Consider the following 16,594-nt stretch of genomic DNA (forward strand, 5'->3'; position numbering starts at 1 on the left):
TATATATATATATATATATATTTACAATAGGACTGAGTAAATAGATCCAGGAAAAGCTAAGTAATTTGAAAGAAGATATATATATTAATATTTATTCTAAGTAATCCTACTTATCTCTATTTGTAATCTTATAAATCATATCAAATATTGATATAAATAATTCTGTAAAACCAAGAAGTATGGCTATTTAAACATAGCTTTTAAAATATATTACTTTATCTCCTCCAAGAGAAGGAGATACAAGGAGAGATAGGGAGAAGGTGAGAAGACAGGGCCCCCAAGATGCAATCCACCCGTAGCCTCAGCCAGTCTAATCACTGTTACCTCTACAGGGAGAGCTAGGGATGAGAACCTGGGATGCTCCTGCAGGTGACTCCCAGAATCATGGAGCTTTGTATTATTGCTACAACTATCACAGTGGACACAAGAAATACTAAACTATTATCAGAGATAATTTTCTTTAAATTTATAGTTTTTCTTTTTTTAGAGAGGGATTTTTATTTGTTTGTTTGTTTGTTTGTTTGTTTGTTGCATAGGGCATGTTCACTCCCTGGAGAGACAGAGACAGAAAGCAAGAGATTACCCCCAAGTGTGGATGGCCATGCAGCAATTTCTTCTCCACTGGTCTCCTCTCAGTATTTTGGACACGCATGCACACACACCTGGTGTGAGTTTCAAGTTGCTGGTCTCAGGACCTGAACCCTGGTTGATGATGTGAGTCCAGAGATGTAACCATTATGCCATCTGCTGGTTCCGTTTTTCTTTTCTTCTTATTATTATTCTAATTGATAATACGTGAGTAATTTGACTGTTACAGTTTAACAACTGACCACCAAATCAGGTTTAAACAGATGATAAAATGGATTAACTTGACATATTGGAAAAAATGATTCAATTTTATAACACTGTTGTAGTCAAGACATAAGGAATTACCTGTTCAAAATGTACCTTAACAACACCAACTTTCCATTATCACAAATTAAGTGTCTTCCATAGATAAATGCTATTATGAAAATACTAATGAAAAGTACATCTGTGGCCATTACTATACTAATAGTCCAGTGTTAATATAATGTTCAGAAATCAGATGTAATTACAGTCAAAGCCCTGTGGCTTAGATATGCCACCTATTTCCTTAAGTCATCACCCTGAGAAGCTGAAAATAGTGAGTTTGAAGTCATCTTTGCCAAACAGAAAATTACATTTTCATTAACAACAACAGATTAAGTTCTATTTGCAGTGGGCATTAATGAATAAAGTATATATTTAATGCCACAGCATAGAATGACAGGTATCAAAAAAGCTCACGGAAATACATGTAATGGGAAAACTATGTATGAATTTCAAAAAGTTTTTGTACCAAAATAAGCTCATACTAAAATAAATAAATAAATAAATAAAGTAAAAAAAAAAAGAGTAAAAAAAGAATGACAGGTATCTTTCTCTCCTGGTTAATGCATTACGCATTTTCAAACAATTCGAATTCCCCTAATTTCAAAATTATAGATATGATCAATAGATTAAATTATAGATATGATTTTTATTTCCCGAATAAAAAAAAGTACAGAGACTAATAGGAAAATAATTCTGAAAAGCTTTCCTTTTGGAAATTCACATTCACATGCCTACACTCCACTCTGGAGTATGGGTTTAGCTGTGTTCATTAACCCACAGTAGAGAGAGTTAGAGAGATTGGGGAAGGAAAATGAAAAAGGTCCTCAAGAGAGAGAGTTCACACATGCCTTCTTTACCTTCCTTTTATGCTTTTAACTCTTATTTCTTCTACTCATGGAACCTACACATGCTTAGTTAATAAAAATGACATTAACATGGGTTGAAGTCCTTCCAGATCCCAAGATGTGCTACAAGGATATAAAACCTAGAAACTACATCTAACAGACACCTTTGCCACCAGGATTCTACTTAGATACTGCCAATGAGAGACATTTGTGTATTTCTAAGGAACAGCCATTATTCTTTAGCTTTGGAGAGACCCTATGTGTTGGCAAATAGTAAAAGTTTGATTTTTGTTATTGGCATTTAGAATTCTCCTGTGTGTGTCACTTGGATGCTGTTGATTTCTGAGACCTTTCATGATTGCCTTCCTAAAATTCTTGCATGTCCAGATTTTCCAAAAGAAATCTTGATCTTCACACTAACATTTAAGAGTTGCATGAACCTCTACCTTATGTTCTAAACTTCTCACTCAATTTATCTGAAGACTTTGTTTTCCTGACCAAAACTAACTAATAGACTCTCTTATGGTCAAGACTTTGATAATGTCAAATGATCTTAGATTTGAGGAGAGACGAACTTATTAATTTCATATTATTTAACAAATATTCATTTTACTAAGAAAGCTAAATGTAATGAACAAATAAAAAAACAGTTCACTGTGGATAAAATATTACATTCAGCACCATTTAGCATCAGGGAATATCAAAGCTCTCATTTTCACATTTTAAATATGTAAATTATTACATTAATTATTTTAAAACAGGGATATAATATGTTGAAGCAGCAAGTTTATAGGTGAATTATAAAAAAAAAATTGATAAGAACTGACCTAGTTGATGCACAAAACTGCAACTTTAAAAAAAGTTTATTTATATATTCCTTTCATGGGCTTGAGAGAAAGTACCCCAATGGGTTCTTGGTACTGTAATCCATTCCCAGTTTCAGCCAGCTCCAATCATGGGCATGTACTTGCCTGGAATACCCAGGGGCATCTCCAGATGTGAACCTGGAACCCCCTCATGTGGGTCAGCCTTGCAGTGTCATGTTTTACCACCTTGCCATCATAGGGCCCCCTAAAATAGAATCTCTATTTAGAACTGCTAGATCTCCCATAACCTATAAGATGAGAATGTAGCATATATACAGAAGAGTGACTTTTCATGTCACCTAGGGCTGGATTACAACTTCATATATGTCAGAACCTGCCAACTGTCCCCCCAAAACCATTTCTTTTCTTCATTTTTTTGTAATAAAACTTTGAGGTTTAGCTTAGCATATGGCATTACTGCTAGAAACTTCTCTTTTGAAGATGCATGTGTCATCTGTGGAAGGGTGTAGGAAGGAGACGAGAAGTATTATGTATGTAATTTCTAGGTCAAGTTTTCTGATAAAGAAAGTTGGTTGCCCTCCAGTTGCAAGGTAGGCTAGGGAGTGGTGAACCACCGTCAGAATGTGTCTGAAGACCACCACTATATGCTCCACATTACCTGCCTAAGGCTATTTATTTTCAAGGGAAAAAATAAACCTTTGTTGAGTCAGCTTTGACCAATGAGCTAGACTTGGACTTTGCCTCAACTAAATGCCTGAATAACCTAAATCCCAGAGGTAGATCTTCAGTATGTAAAGTGCAGAGTAGGGTCTATGGAGAGAAATGCACATGTGACTAAGTAACATTACACACATTTGCATCAAGACTGGGATGTTCTACAACTGTGGGCAAGACCGAGTGTCCAAGTGAGAGGTGAGGAAGCAAAGCTCATCAAAAGGTAGGGGAGGCCAAAGAAGGAGAAATGCTTCTGCAATAACACAGATCCATGTGTGATGCTGGAACTACACATTTCATAGACATACTTTTCCACGTGAAAAAGAAATACTGGGATCAGCACATGGCATCATTATTCTGTTGCTGGACACCCACATAGTCAACCAGGGCTTGAGTCCTGGACCTGGTGACTTTTAAAAACTCATGCCAGGCACATGTGCTTGCATGCCCAAGATCCTGAGAGGAGAATGGAGAAGAAGGGATTGCAGCATGGCCATCCTCCTAGGGGATAATTTCCTTCTCTCCACTTCTCCAACGAGTGTGTATATCCTATAGCAAAAATCTAAAAAAGAAAAAAAAAAACAGAAAGAAAGAAAGAAAAAGAAAAAGACACATACTTCCCTAACCCGCTTTTTGTTTAAAATGAGAATGTGGTACATATGGGTTATTGACAATGTTGTTTTTACCTTTCTAACAAAAATATTTCAAAATTTATTTTGGTTTTAGGCTGAACCATATGCAATTCTTTTTTAAAAAAATTTTATTATCATCATAATCTTCTTTACATTACATTGCTTTTTCAAAAGAGAATATCATGCATGTCAGTCAATACAGTGACATTAAAATCCCCACTTCATCGTTCAATATCTTTTCATTTTTCCCCGATCATTATTATTATTATTATTCCAATTATTTTTTAACCAGTCAATCACTATTTCTCATTTTTCTTATAAAAAGACTTTACCTATCATGAAATACTTCTTAGACCAATCAATACTATACACGTCATCATCAACAGGTAATAAACCATTTCTGTGTCCCACTAATGGAACGCCTATTTGTTCTCTTTCTATCTTTCTCTATAATCATCTCTTGACTCCCCCCATTCCACACTGTCTTATCCTCATTAAGTATTTTCACTGCATTTATGTCCTCCAATATTTTACTCTCTACTGTAGAGTGCAAATAGTCAGTATATATTACATGGATACATACAATATCTTTCTTTCATAGCCTGACTTACTTCACTCAGCAATAGATTCCCCCATATCTGACCACTTTCTATCAAATGCCAGGGTCTTGTTATTTGTCATGGCTGACTAGTATTCTATAGAGTATATATGCCACACATTTTCAATCCATTCATCAGTTCATGGACATTTAGGTTGGTTCCATGTCTTGGCAATCGTGGATAATGCTGCAATAAACATTGAAGTGCAAGCACTTTTCTGACTGAGCATTCTCCTGTCCTTTGGGTAGATTCCCAGAAGAGGGATTGCTGGATCAAATAGGAATTCTATTTGTAGATCTTTGAGGAAACTCCATATTGTTTTCCACAGTGGCTGAACCAGTTTATATTCCCACCAACAGTGTAGGAGAGTTCCCTTTTGACCACATCCCCACCAACACTTATCACTTTTTATATTCTTAATCTTAGCCATTCTGACAGGGGTTAGGTGGTATATCATTGTGGTTTTTATCTGCATCTCCCTTATGATAAGGGATGTTGAGCATTTCCTCATATGCTTTTTGGCTATTGTACGTCCTCCTTGGGGAGAATTTTGTTCAGCTCATGTTCCCATCTTTTAATTGGGTTAATCTTTTTTTTCCTTCACATAAGGCACTTGAGTTCCCTATGTATTCTGGTTATCAGTACCTTGTCTGAGGCATATCTAACAAAAATATTTTCCCATTCTGAGGGTTGTCAGTTCACACTTGTTACTGTGTCCTTTGCTGTGCAGAAACTTCTTAGTCTAATATAGTCCCACTTGTCTATTTTAGGGATTATTGCCTGTGCTTTGGGAGTCTTATTTAAGAAGTCTTTGCCTACTCCAATGTCTCCCAGAGTTTCCCCAGCATTTTCCACAAGTAGTTTTATTGTCTGAGGTCTTAGGTTCAGATCTTTGATCCATTTTGAGTTGACTGTTGTTAATGGTGAAAGATGGGGGTTCAGTTTCATCTTTCTGCAGGTGGATACCCAGTTTTTCCAGCACCATTTACTAAAGAGGTTTTCCTTTTCCCAATGGATTGACTGATATCCTTTGTCAAAGATCAGTTGGCTATAAGCTTTGGGAGTTATTTCTGGGGTCTCTATTCTCTTCCATTGGTCCACATGTCTGTTTTTATGCCAATACCATGCTGTTTTGATGACCACAGCTTTATAGTATATCTTGGGATCAGGGAGTGATATGCCTCCTACTCCATTCTTCTTACGCAGGATTGCTTTTGCAATACGAGGTCTTTTATGGTTCCAGACAAATTCTATAATTGTCTTTTCTAGATCTCTGAAGAATATCTCTGGTATTTTGATTGGAATTGCATTAAACATGTAGATTAATTTGGGTAGAATTGCCATTTTGATTATGTTAATTCTACCAATCCAGGAGCATGGGATGTCCTTCCACTTTTTTATGTCACTTTCAATGTCTTTTTTAAGATTCTCGTAGTTTTCTTTATAAAGGTCTTTGACTTTCTTAGTTAGGTTTATCCCTAGATATCTTATACATCTTGTGGCTACGGTGAAAGGGATTCCTTTCTTCAGCTCTGCTTCATTCAACTTGTTGTTCATAAATAGAAATGCTATAGATTTTTGGATATTGATTTTGTATCCTGATTTCTTCAGGTTCACTTTGTTCAACTCGTTGTTAATATATAGATATGCTATAGATTTTTGGATGTTAATTTTGTATCCTGCCACTTTACTGTATTCACTTATTACTTTGAGAAGTGTTTTCATGGAGACCATTGTATAAGTATACCACCATGCCATCTGCAAATAAAGATATTTTCAACTCTTCTTTGCCTATTCGAATGCTTTTTATATTATATTGTTCTCTTCTCTGATTGCATTAGCTAAGACTTCAAGTACTATATTGAAGAGCAGAGGAGAAAGTGGGCAGCCTTCCCTAGTATCCGTTTTTAGCAGAAAAGCTTTTTAGCTGTTCCCCATTCAGTATAATATTAGCTGTAGGTTTTTCATAGATTGCTTTTATTGTGTTCAGAAATGACCCTTCTATACCAATCTTACTGAGAGTCTTAATCATAAAAGGATGTTGTATTTTATCAAACGCTTTCTCCGCATCAATTGAGATGATCATATGGTTTTTATCTTTCTTTCTGTTAATGTGGTGTATTACATTTATGGTCTTGCGTATATTGAACCACCCTTGCATCCCTGGTATAAAGCCTACCTGGTCGTGATGAATGATCTTTGTTATATGTTGTTGGATACGATTTGCGAGTATCTTGTTGAGAATTTTCGCATCTATATTCATCAATGATATTGGTCTGTAGTTTTCCTTTTTTGTCATATCCTTATCTGTTTTGGGGATGAGGATGATGGAGGCTTCATAAAATGAATTTGGAAGGTTTCCTTCCTTTTGAATCTTTAGAAATAATTTTAGTAAGATAGGGGTTAATTCTTCCTTGAAAGTTTTGTAGAATTCACAAGTGAAGCCATCTGGGCCTGGGCTTTTCTTTGTTGGGAGATTATTAATTACTGATTCAATCTCCTGGCTTGTTATAGGTCTATTCAGATTCTCTATGTCTTCCTGATCCAATCTTGGTAGTTTATATGCATCCAGGAATTTGTCCATCTCCTCCAGGTTATCTTGTTTGTTGGCGTAAAGTCGCTCATAGTATCCTCTAATGATATTATGTATTTCTGCTATGTCCGTGGTAATATTGCCTGTTTCATCACGTAGAATTCAGAAAAAAGAAGTGAAGCCATCTAGCCCTGGACTTTTCTTTGTCAGGAGGTTCTTCATTAGTGATTCAATCTCCTGGCTTGTTACAGGTCTATTCAGGTTCTCTATGTTCTCCTGATTCAATCTTGGTAGATTATATGCATCCAGGAATTTGTCCATTTCTTCCAAGTCATCTTGTTTGTTGGCATATAGTCTCTCATATTATCCTCTCATGATATTTTGTATTTCTACTATGTGTGTTGTAATATTGGCTGTTCATCATGTATTTGATCAGTTTAGCCAATGGTGTGCCGATCTTGTTAATCTTTTTGAATAACTAGCTTTTGCTTTCATTTATTTTCTGTATAGTTCATTTATTTTCTATTTCATTTATTTCTGCTCAAACCTTTATTATTTCTTTTCACCTGATATTTTTGGAATTTGTTTGTTGTTATTTTTCCAGTGCCCTGAGGCATGATGTTAGGTTATCTATTTGCCATCTTTCCATCCTTTTCTTATGCACACTAATTGCTATGAATTTCCCTCTTATGACTGCTTTTGCTGTGTCCCATAGATTATGGACACTAGTGTACTCATTATCATTTGTTTCCATAAATTTGTTTATTTCAGCCTTAATTTCTTCAGTAGTGAAGAAGTCATTCAGAAGTAGGTTGTTCAGTTTCCATGTGTTCGTGTGTTTTCGGGGTTGTTTCTTGAAATTAATCTTGAGTTTAATTCCATCATGGTCAGAGAAGATGCTGGGTACAGTTTCTATGCCTTTGAATCTGTAAAGGCTTGATTTGTGTCCTAATATATGATCTATCTTTGAAAAGGTTCCATGTCGGGGTGAGAAAAATGTATATGTTGTGGATGTAGGGTGGAAAGTTCTATAGATATCTGTCAAGCCCATTCCATTTATAGTATCATTTAAGTCCTGTATCTCTCTATTTATTTTCTGTCTAGAAGATCTGTCTATAGGAGATAACGGGGTGTTGAGATCTCCAACAATTATAGTATTTTTCCCTATGTCTCCTTTTAGCTCCAGCAGTCTTTCCTTCACATATTTAGGCGCACCTGAGTTGGGTGCGTAGATATTTATAAGGGTTATATCTTCTTGCTGGATTACCCCATCTACTATTATATAATGCCCTTCTTTGTCTCTTCTTACAGTCTTTGTTTTAAAATCTATTTTGTCTGAGATCAATATCGCTACTCCAGCCTTTTTCTGATTTCCATTTGCATGGAATATCTTTTTCCAGCCCTTGACTTTTAGTCTATGTATATCTTTATCCATAAAGTGAGTTTCTTGTAGGCAACAGATAGAGGGTTTCTGTTTTCTTATCCATTCAGCTAGTCTATGTCTCTTAACTGGGGAATTTAATCCATTGACATTCAATGTAATTATCGATATTTCCATACCTGATCCTATCATTAAGTGAGCCATTTTCTTAGTTGTTATGATTAAGCGAGCCATTTTCTTGGTTGCGTTTTGTCCTCCTGTAATTGTCTGTCTAACTTTTTAGTTTTCCTGGTATAGTACTCCCTTCAGAACCTCTTGAAGAGCTTGTATGGAGTGGTTAAATTCCTTAAAATTTTGTTTATACAAGAATGTTTTTATCTTTTTTCCCCTATGAAAGATAATCTTGTCGGGTATAGTATTCTTGGTTGAAATTGTTTTTCACTCAACACTTTGACTATGCTTCCCCATTCTTTCCTTTCCTGCATTGTTTCTGCTGAGAGATCCGATGTTAGCCTGATGGGGTGACCTTTGTAAGTAACCTGGCGTTTCCCTCTTGCCAACTTTAGTATCTTGTCTTTATCTGTTGTTTTTGCCAGTCTGGCTATGATGTGCCTTGGAGATGATCTTCTTGGGTTGATTCTACTTGGGGTCCTCTGTATTTCTTGGGTCTGGATATTTGAATGCCTTTCTAGATTTGGAAAGTTTTCTTCCAGGATCTCATGGAATAAATTTTCCAGGCCCTTATTATTTTCTTCCTCCTCCGGAATACCAATTATCCGAATGTTGGGGCGCTTGATGGTGTCCAGTATTCCTCGTATATTATCCTCATTTTTCATGGTTGTTTTCTCAATCTTCTTGATACTTTTATCTAGGTCAGATGTTTTGTCTTCTACGTTAGAGATTCGGTCTTCTGCCTGGTCTAACCTACATTTAATGCTTTCAAGGGAGGTTTTGATTTCCTCTATCACATTCTTCAAACCTAGAAGTTCCATCTGGTTCTTGTTTAGGGTATCCATTTCTTCTTTCAAGTCATTAAAGGACTTCCTCATCTCCTGGAGCTCCTTGTCTCTTTTCTCTTCCATCTCAGTTAGTTTGGTCACTACAAATATTCTGAATTCCTTATCAGACATGTCCACGACGTCCATTGTATTGACTGTGTAGGCTTGATGATTTCTCTTGAGGGAGAGGCCTTTTGTTGGTTGCTCATACTTCTTGAGCCTCTGCGATTGTTCTTAGTCATCAAGTGATCTATATGTTGCTTCCTAACTAATTTAAGGTATCTCTGAGTGTTAAGGTGTACAGAATTAGAAAATTGAGATTTCTCTTATCTTTTGCCTACCTGTTGCTCACCAGTACCATGTACTGTTGTCACTGGTCCTGGGTGACCCACAGTCCTCCCTGTTTCTAAAGAGTGGTGAGCCTCCAACTGACCTAATAAGCAACACCTCAAGAGCAAAGAAAAATAAATCGTGTGGCGTGCTATTCAAAACACTAAAGTTCAGAGAGTCCAAAGGCAACTGGGGAAGGGTCAGACGATGAGTGATGGTCTTGGGTGTAAGAGCCTGCAGCCATAGGCAGCCTGGTGTCCAGAATTGGTGGCTGGCTTGAACTGGTTTGCAGGTGGAGTGGTATTGGGGGGGAGTGAGTTCATCTTAAAGTCTCAAGGAACCAACCTGAAGTCCTGAGATTGGGGATGTGCCACTGTCCTGGGTAGGGCCTGCAGCCACAGGCAGCCTGGTGTCCCAGGACGCTAGTTTGTAATAGTAGTTCTCAATATTTTTGTTTTGTTTTGTTTTTGCTTTTTTATGATACAGAGAGAGAAAAGGATGAGGAGGAGGCAGGAAAGGAGACAAAGAGATGGAGAGAAAATTTTGACAGAGCTCTTCTGTTGAGCTCGTCTATTCCAGCCACCCAGCTAGCTGGAAGTACAGGCACATGCTACCATGCCCCACATACTCCTGTTAGTCTGCGATCTAAACTCAAGCCTCATATGTAATAGGACAATATTTTCGATTTTAGGATCTCTCTATATGGTTAAAAATTATTGAAGACCTAGGGCCTGCTGGTGGCATAGTAGTTGGGGTGGCTGTATTACGTATGGTCAGCTGAGTGGTTAGAGTCTTGGATGCTGCACCATGGAAAACACACCAGGCATGTGTGTATACATGTATGTCCAAAATCCAAAGAAGAGAATGGAGGAGAAGGGATTGATGCATGGCCATCCTCACTGGAGTATGCTTTCTTACTTTCTCATTCTCTCTCTGTCTCTCTGTTAAGTGCAAGTGCCCTTTAGTAAACTTTAAAAAAAATTATTGAGAACCTAAAAGAGCTTTTGATTATGTGAGTATATTGATCTTTATCATATTAGAAATGAAAAGTGAGAACATTTTAAAGCATGAAAGTACACAAACACATATTCCACTATTCATCATAATAATGCTATCATTACTTATCATGTAGCTTCTTGAATATTATGCTAAATATTTGGAAGACACAATGAGAGTGACATATTCAAATAATATATTACCACTATGAAAACTAATTTTGACCTCACAGACCCTCTGAATGGGTCTTAGGGACCTCCAGGAATCTCTGAATCTATCTTTGAGAACCACTGGTTTAAACTAAGGTCATGTCAATGGAAATGTCAAGGAGGAGGTTTAGAGACCTTAAGGTAGTAGAAATGGTAGCATTTAGTAACTTCCTCTAATAAGATAAAATTTACAAACTAAAGTTCCTTTCCATATTAGTTAAATTATTATTGTTTTGAAGCTAATCTTTAAGGAGCATTGTGCTACATGCTCAATACATTTAATCCTTACTTAAACCTGTGATATGGCACAGTTAAGTTTTTCACAGCCAGTGAGTATAATGAACATTATGTAATTGTGTGTATTGAACAGTATAAAATTTCCTAGCTCCTCAGAATCAAACTTTTTCTTAGGCAAGTAAAATGACATTGAGCCTCAAGGGAAATCTTCACTACAAATGTACAGGATTCCAATCTCTTTCCTTATTCAGAGCATTGATTTGGGTATCTCATTTCTGGTCTGACACCATTTCTGCTCTAGTTATTCAACATTGCTTACTGCTCAACTCTTATTCCATCTGTTTCTCCTGACTCTATCTTTAACCTGGATTCCATTCTTATTACTCATCTAAACTTAGTTTCTCAACACCTGTTCCAACTTTCCTCCTGTTGTTACACCCTGTTCTGGTATGTAAACTGATTTTCTGTCTTCCAGTTGGCAATTTGGTCCAACTACCCTCAGATATTCTGGAATTTTGTTGAGTTGTTATTTTCAGGGTGACACCAAAACCATCTGTGGCCCACAATTAGACCAAAGTTAAACCTTTGGTGTTGGCATTTAGCCCTCTGGGTCTGACAGTGGAGGTGGGATATGCAAGAAGATAAAATGAGATACAGTCACAAACATGGAGGGTCAGCTGGTAGTGTGGTAGTTAAGGCAGTCAGATTCCACATGGAAGATTGTGGGGTTTGAATCCTGGATCTGGTGGCTTGAAAAACATACCAGGTGTGTGTGTGTATGTGCCCCAAATCTCAAAAGAGTAGTGGAGAAGGTATTATGATGTGACCATTTCCATGCATGGTGCTCTCTCTCTGTCTCTCTCTCTGGCAAACACAGACACCATCTGGCAACAATTTTTTAAAAAGGGAAATACACACTTGAAAACTATCCCTGTATAAATAAGGAGTTCAGGACTTCTGGGTCCATGCTGGCCTCTGAAATTGAGGATTAGTGGGGCCTGAGACCCCAGGCGTTCCCCTTGGACATCTGGAAATCTCACTGGATAAGCTTCAGGTAACCCTTAAAGTGACAAATAAGAATTAAAGTTTTTAAAAATTCTGTCTAAATCAGAGGTTAAGGTTATTTCTAAAAGTACAATCAAAAGAAAAAGAAACAAGGGAAAATAATAGTAAGCAAAAGTGCCATAAAAAGTAGGTTACAGTGGTAAAAAATATATATCTAGTTTCAGTAAAAAGGTTAAAAGGGAAGATTTTAACATAGAAAGTATTTTGTATGGTGAACTTCTTGTCTTCAGGAAAATGGCTAAGGTAAAGAAAAAGGACAGAAACTGCTAGTCTACAGCATGCTGTTGAAGACTTCAGTCATATTGGTAGAGTCTTTGATAAAATTAGTGTTTTGTTAATAACTGTTTTAAAGCTGGTTGTACTAATATTATGCTGTCAGTCACAATTCTGGGTATTAACTTTAAGTCCTATAATAGCTAAATTCCTTTGTCTATTACATCATTATTGTAATGAAATGCTCTTCTCTTTTAGTATCCATCAAGCTACAAATGGTGGTTGGGACAAAGTCTCCAGTGAACATCATCATGACTTCTAGCATGGGCCTCCATATAGACCTCTGGTAGAGGATTCTTAACTGCTGTCCCCTCCATCATTGGCCAATTTCAGTAGGAAGAAGTCAGAACAGTCTTCGACCCTTGTGCCCCTAATAGCAGTTAAGGATCCCTCTGCAGAGGGGGAAATGAGGTAGGAGACAGGGACCCTAAAAATATAGTTAGTGTACAGGTCCAAAATAGAATCATGAAATGGCTTTTTGAGATGGAGGCAGTGATGGTTCAGTGACTGACCTAGGCAACATGACTTAGACCTAAAACAAAGGCTTTTTCCACACCCCACCACATTCCAGGAAGAAGATAATGGTTTTCATGGCAAACAGCTTCTAAGACAAAAAAATCTCCTGACCTTGCTACCCATTCCAAAATGAGGAAAATAATTGGACCCATCCAGCATGCATCCTGCCCTTCCAGGAGGGGAATGCATGCACAAGTTCCACCTGGAATAAGTCTGGACAAATCCCTTCCTGACCCAAATAAAAACCCTTCACCACAGTTTTTCCTTGGCAACCCATTTTCTGGCCCACCACCCCCTTCTTGGGAGCTCTGATTTTCCTTCCCTCTCCTTTAATAAACTTTTCACTTTGTTAATAAATTCCCCACTTTGCTAATAAACTCCTTGCTTTGCTATACCAAAAAAAAAAAAAAAAAAAAAGTACTTATAGCCATGAGAAACAACAAAACAGTCTGAAGGGAGAGAGAAGACAGGGAATAAAAGAATGAACAAAGAATCATATTTGTGTTAGGATGTAAAATTTCAGAAGACAATTGAATCTACATATTCAGTAATCATTTATTATAAAGTTGGATGGTATTAACAGTGACAAAGGAACAAGCAAAAATGTGAGAAGGAAATGTATCTTTTAAATGGCAATCAATGATGGGAAGATAGAAAACTTTAAGAAGACAAAAGCTTTTCATTTTGTTTTAATAAGACTAACTGAAATATGTTTTTTTTTATTTTAAAGTGAGTTAGTATGCAGAAGGCTGGCATCATTACTTTTTGGTTGTTTAAATCCAAAATCTATAATTCTACAGAATCCATTTCATCCCCACACATAAAAATGACTAGATGAGGGAAAAAAACCCCTCAGTGTGTCCTGATATACCTTAAACATTAAGGAAAGCTTGAGACAGAAGCCCAATGATGAAAAATTTATACTACTAGGTGTATACATTCTATTGTCATGATGGTTTATGTCTACTTTTATAATCAGATTAAAGGGTAACTTTAAAACAATTGATAGGCTTTCCAGTTGCAGAACCAAGGTTGCAATTTTATAGACATATTGGCTCTCATTTCTCTAAGGGAAAATGTAGAAAAATAAAAACTTACTGAAGTAAAGCAATGTGCATTCTACATTATTATGACAAAAAATCAATAATGGTATTACAATAAAATCTGCTATAATCATATTTTCCTTCTTGGTATTGTAGTATTAATCTCTATCTCATGGGGAATGGGCTAGATCACAAGGAATGTAAGGGGATACAGAATATTTTGCTTGTTAGAGCCAAGGCAGCGAAACCAGTAATTGCGAAAAGTTGTTATTACTTAACGATTGCTCGTTGCTCATTTCAACCCTTTTAACAGCTTAAGTAGTCACACCTTAGAGTTCTCAGCCCTATACTACTGTTACTAATACTGTGTACTGCAAAAATGTTTCTTTATCATTTGCCTGCAACTAAACACTAGTTAAAAGACTTGGGGTGCCCAAGCTTTGACACGGAAATAACTGAACATAAAACCCCTGGTGCTACCTGAGCACCAGACTAAGGGGGCAGAAATGGGCTGGAGGTTACACTCTCGCCACCTCAATAAAAGGTGGCAGAAGAGAAGCACACAGAGCTGGTTTCCCTAGCTCTAATCCTTCTATAAGCAAGAAAGTACCCATTTCTTTACAGAGAACAAAAAGACATATTGCTGTTTTCAATATCAACTCTAGCTAACATCTTATTCAATGCCTTTCCATTACCTTAGATAAATTTAGTAGCTCTCACTATGGTGTTAAATTTATTATTCTCTCTATAATCTAAAGCATGGGTTGTGCATTTTCTCTTATACATTGCTGATTGTAATTTGGAGAAATAATAGCTCTAAATATGCAAAGATTTCTATGAACAAACACTCCACTAGAAACAAGTATCTCTAAGAGGGGCATCATGTATTGTCATTGTATACACGTTTATTTTTTTATTAAGGGTATATTATGGTCCCATGCTCAAAAACATATACTACTAAATGAGGTTGCCTAATCATAGACGTAAACGCTCACATTTTCATCAGGACAAACATTCACTAAGGGGAAACATGTGAAGCATTTTTCCAATGAGTAGGAGAACTAGGGACACACTGGGAAGCATTCAAGGCATAGTCAATCCTATCAACCAACTCTTGTGATTCTAGGAAGAGTAGAGAATATCTGAACTATTTGGAGAGAATCCAAATTACCAAACGGTACCGAATAATCACATGAAAAACAATATCTTATTTCTGGAAGCAATCAAATGAGACCCATGTGAGCAGTTAATATAACATCCGCTTTAAGCCTTCTGTAAACAATTTCTATAATCTTTCCTGAACCTGCTTCTACAGCATTCATTAGTATGCTTTCGCTATCTGGCATTTGGTGCCTCTGTGCTGGATATTAAATATCTTCGGGGAGGCAGGCATCACTAGTAGCTATAAGCTGATGGGGCGGCTCCTGTAAACCAAAGCTTCATTGAGACACCTACAGGCAAAACCCGAGTGTCGAGTCACAGTTGCTGGTCCAAGGATAGACGCTAGGTGAATCAAGGCCAGTGTAAGTCTTTTTACTCCCACTCAAACAAATGAGCCATACAATCTAGAAGATGACAAGGTATATTCTCAAGGTGCCTTTTCTAATTCCAAATAGGAATTTAAAATCATCAATATATTGCACATTTTACATACTTATACTACATAATATTTATGTAAACATGTTGGGTGATTAAAGATGATGTTTGTATCTACCTACTCAAAAAATTTGTTAGTAATTAAATGTCTATTATTTGCCATACTGTCTCATTCCCAGATTACTATATATATATTTTTTTTTTTTTGGAGAGATTTTCCTTATAGGGCGCGTACGCTTGCCAGACAGAAAGAGAGAGACATAGAGACAGAGAGTGAGAAATCACCCCCCAGGGGGGATGGTCACGCTGCAATCCCTTCTCCTCCATTCTCCTCTCAGGATCTTGGGCACGCACGCACACGCGCCCGGCGTGAGTTCTAAGCCACCGGGTCCGGGACGCGAACCGCAGTCGACTACGTGGGAGTCCAGCGACATAGCTGTTATGCTAACTGCTGGTTCCCACAAGATTACTATATATTATTTGATTTTTTTTTTTTTTGGTTCATAAACTTTGGAAAATGAATTGCAACTTCATTGGTATTTAAATACTTTTTGTCACGTGTAAAAGCTAAAATAAATTGTATTTAAGAACCCTAGGAATGCTTTGAAAATTCTCAGCACATTAATAAGGAAACTTTATTCTTGGCTTACATGGGAGAGTTTTTTGTTTTTTTTTCTTGAAGATATAAAGTCAACATTCTTTTTTTTGTTTTGTTTTGTTTTTTGTTTGTTTGTTTTTTGTTTTTTGCCAGAGAGCATGTGTACTCACCAGAGAGAGAAAGAGAGAGGGAAAGTGAGAAGTCACCCTCCTGAGGGATGGCCATGCCACAATCCCTCTTCCTTCAGTCTCCTCTTCAGATTTTTGGGCACACACAAACTCATGCTGGTGTCTGGTGGACTGAGAAGT

This window comes from Tupaia chinensis, unplaced genomic scaffold (genome assembly GCF_000334495.1).
Source record: "Tupaia chinensis unplaced genomic scaffold, TupChi_1.0 Scaffold000322_1, whole genome shotgun sequence".
NCBI classification, from domain to species: Eukaryota; Metazoa; Chordata; class Mammalia; order Scandentia; family Tupaiidae; genus Tupaia; species Tupaia belangeri.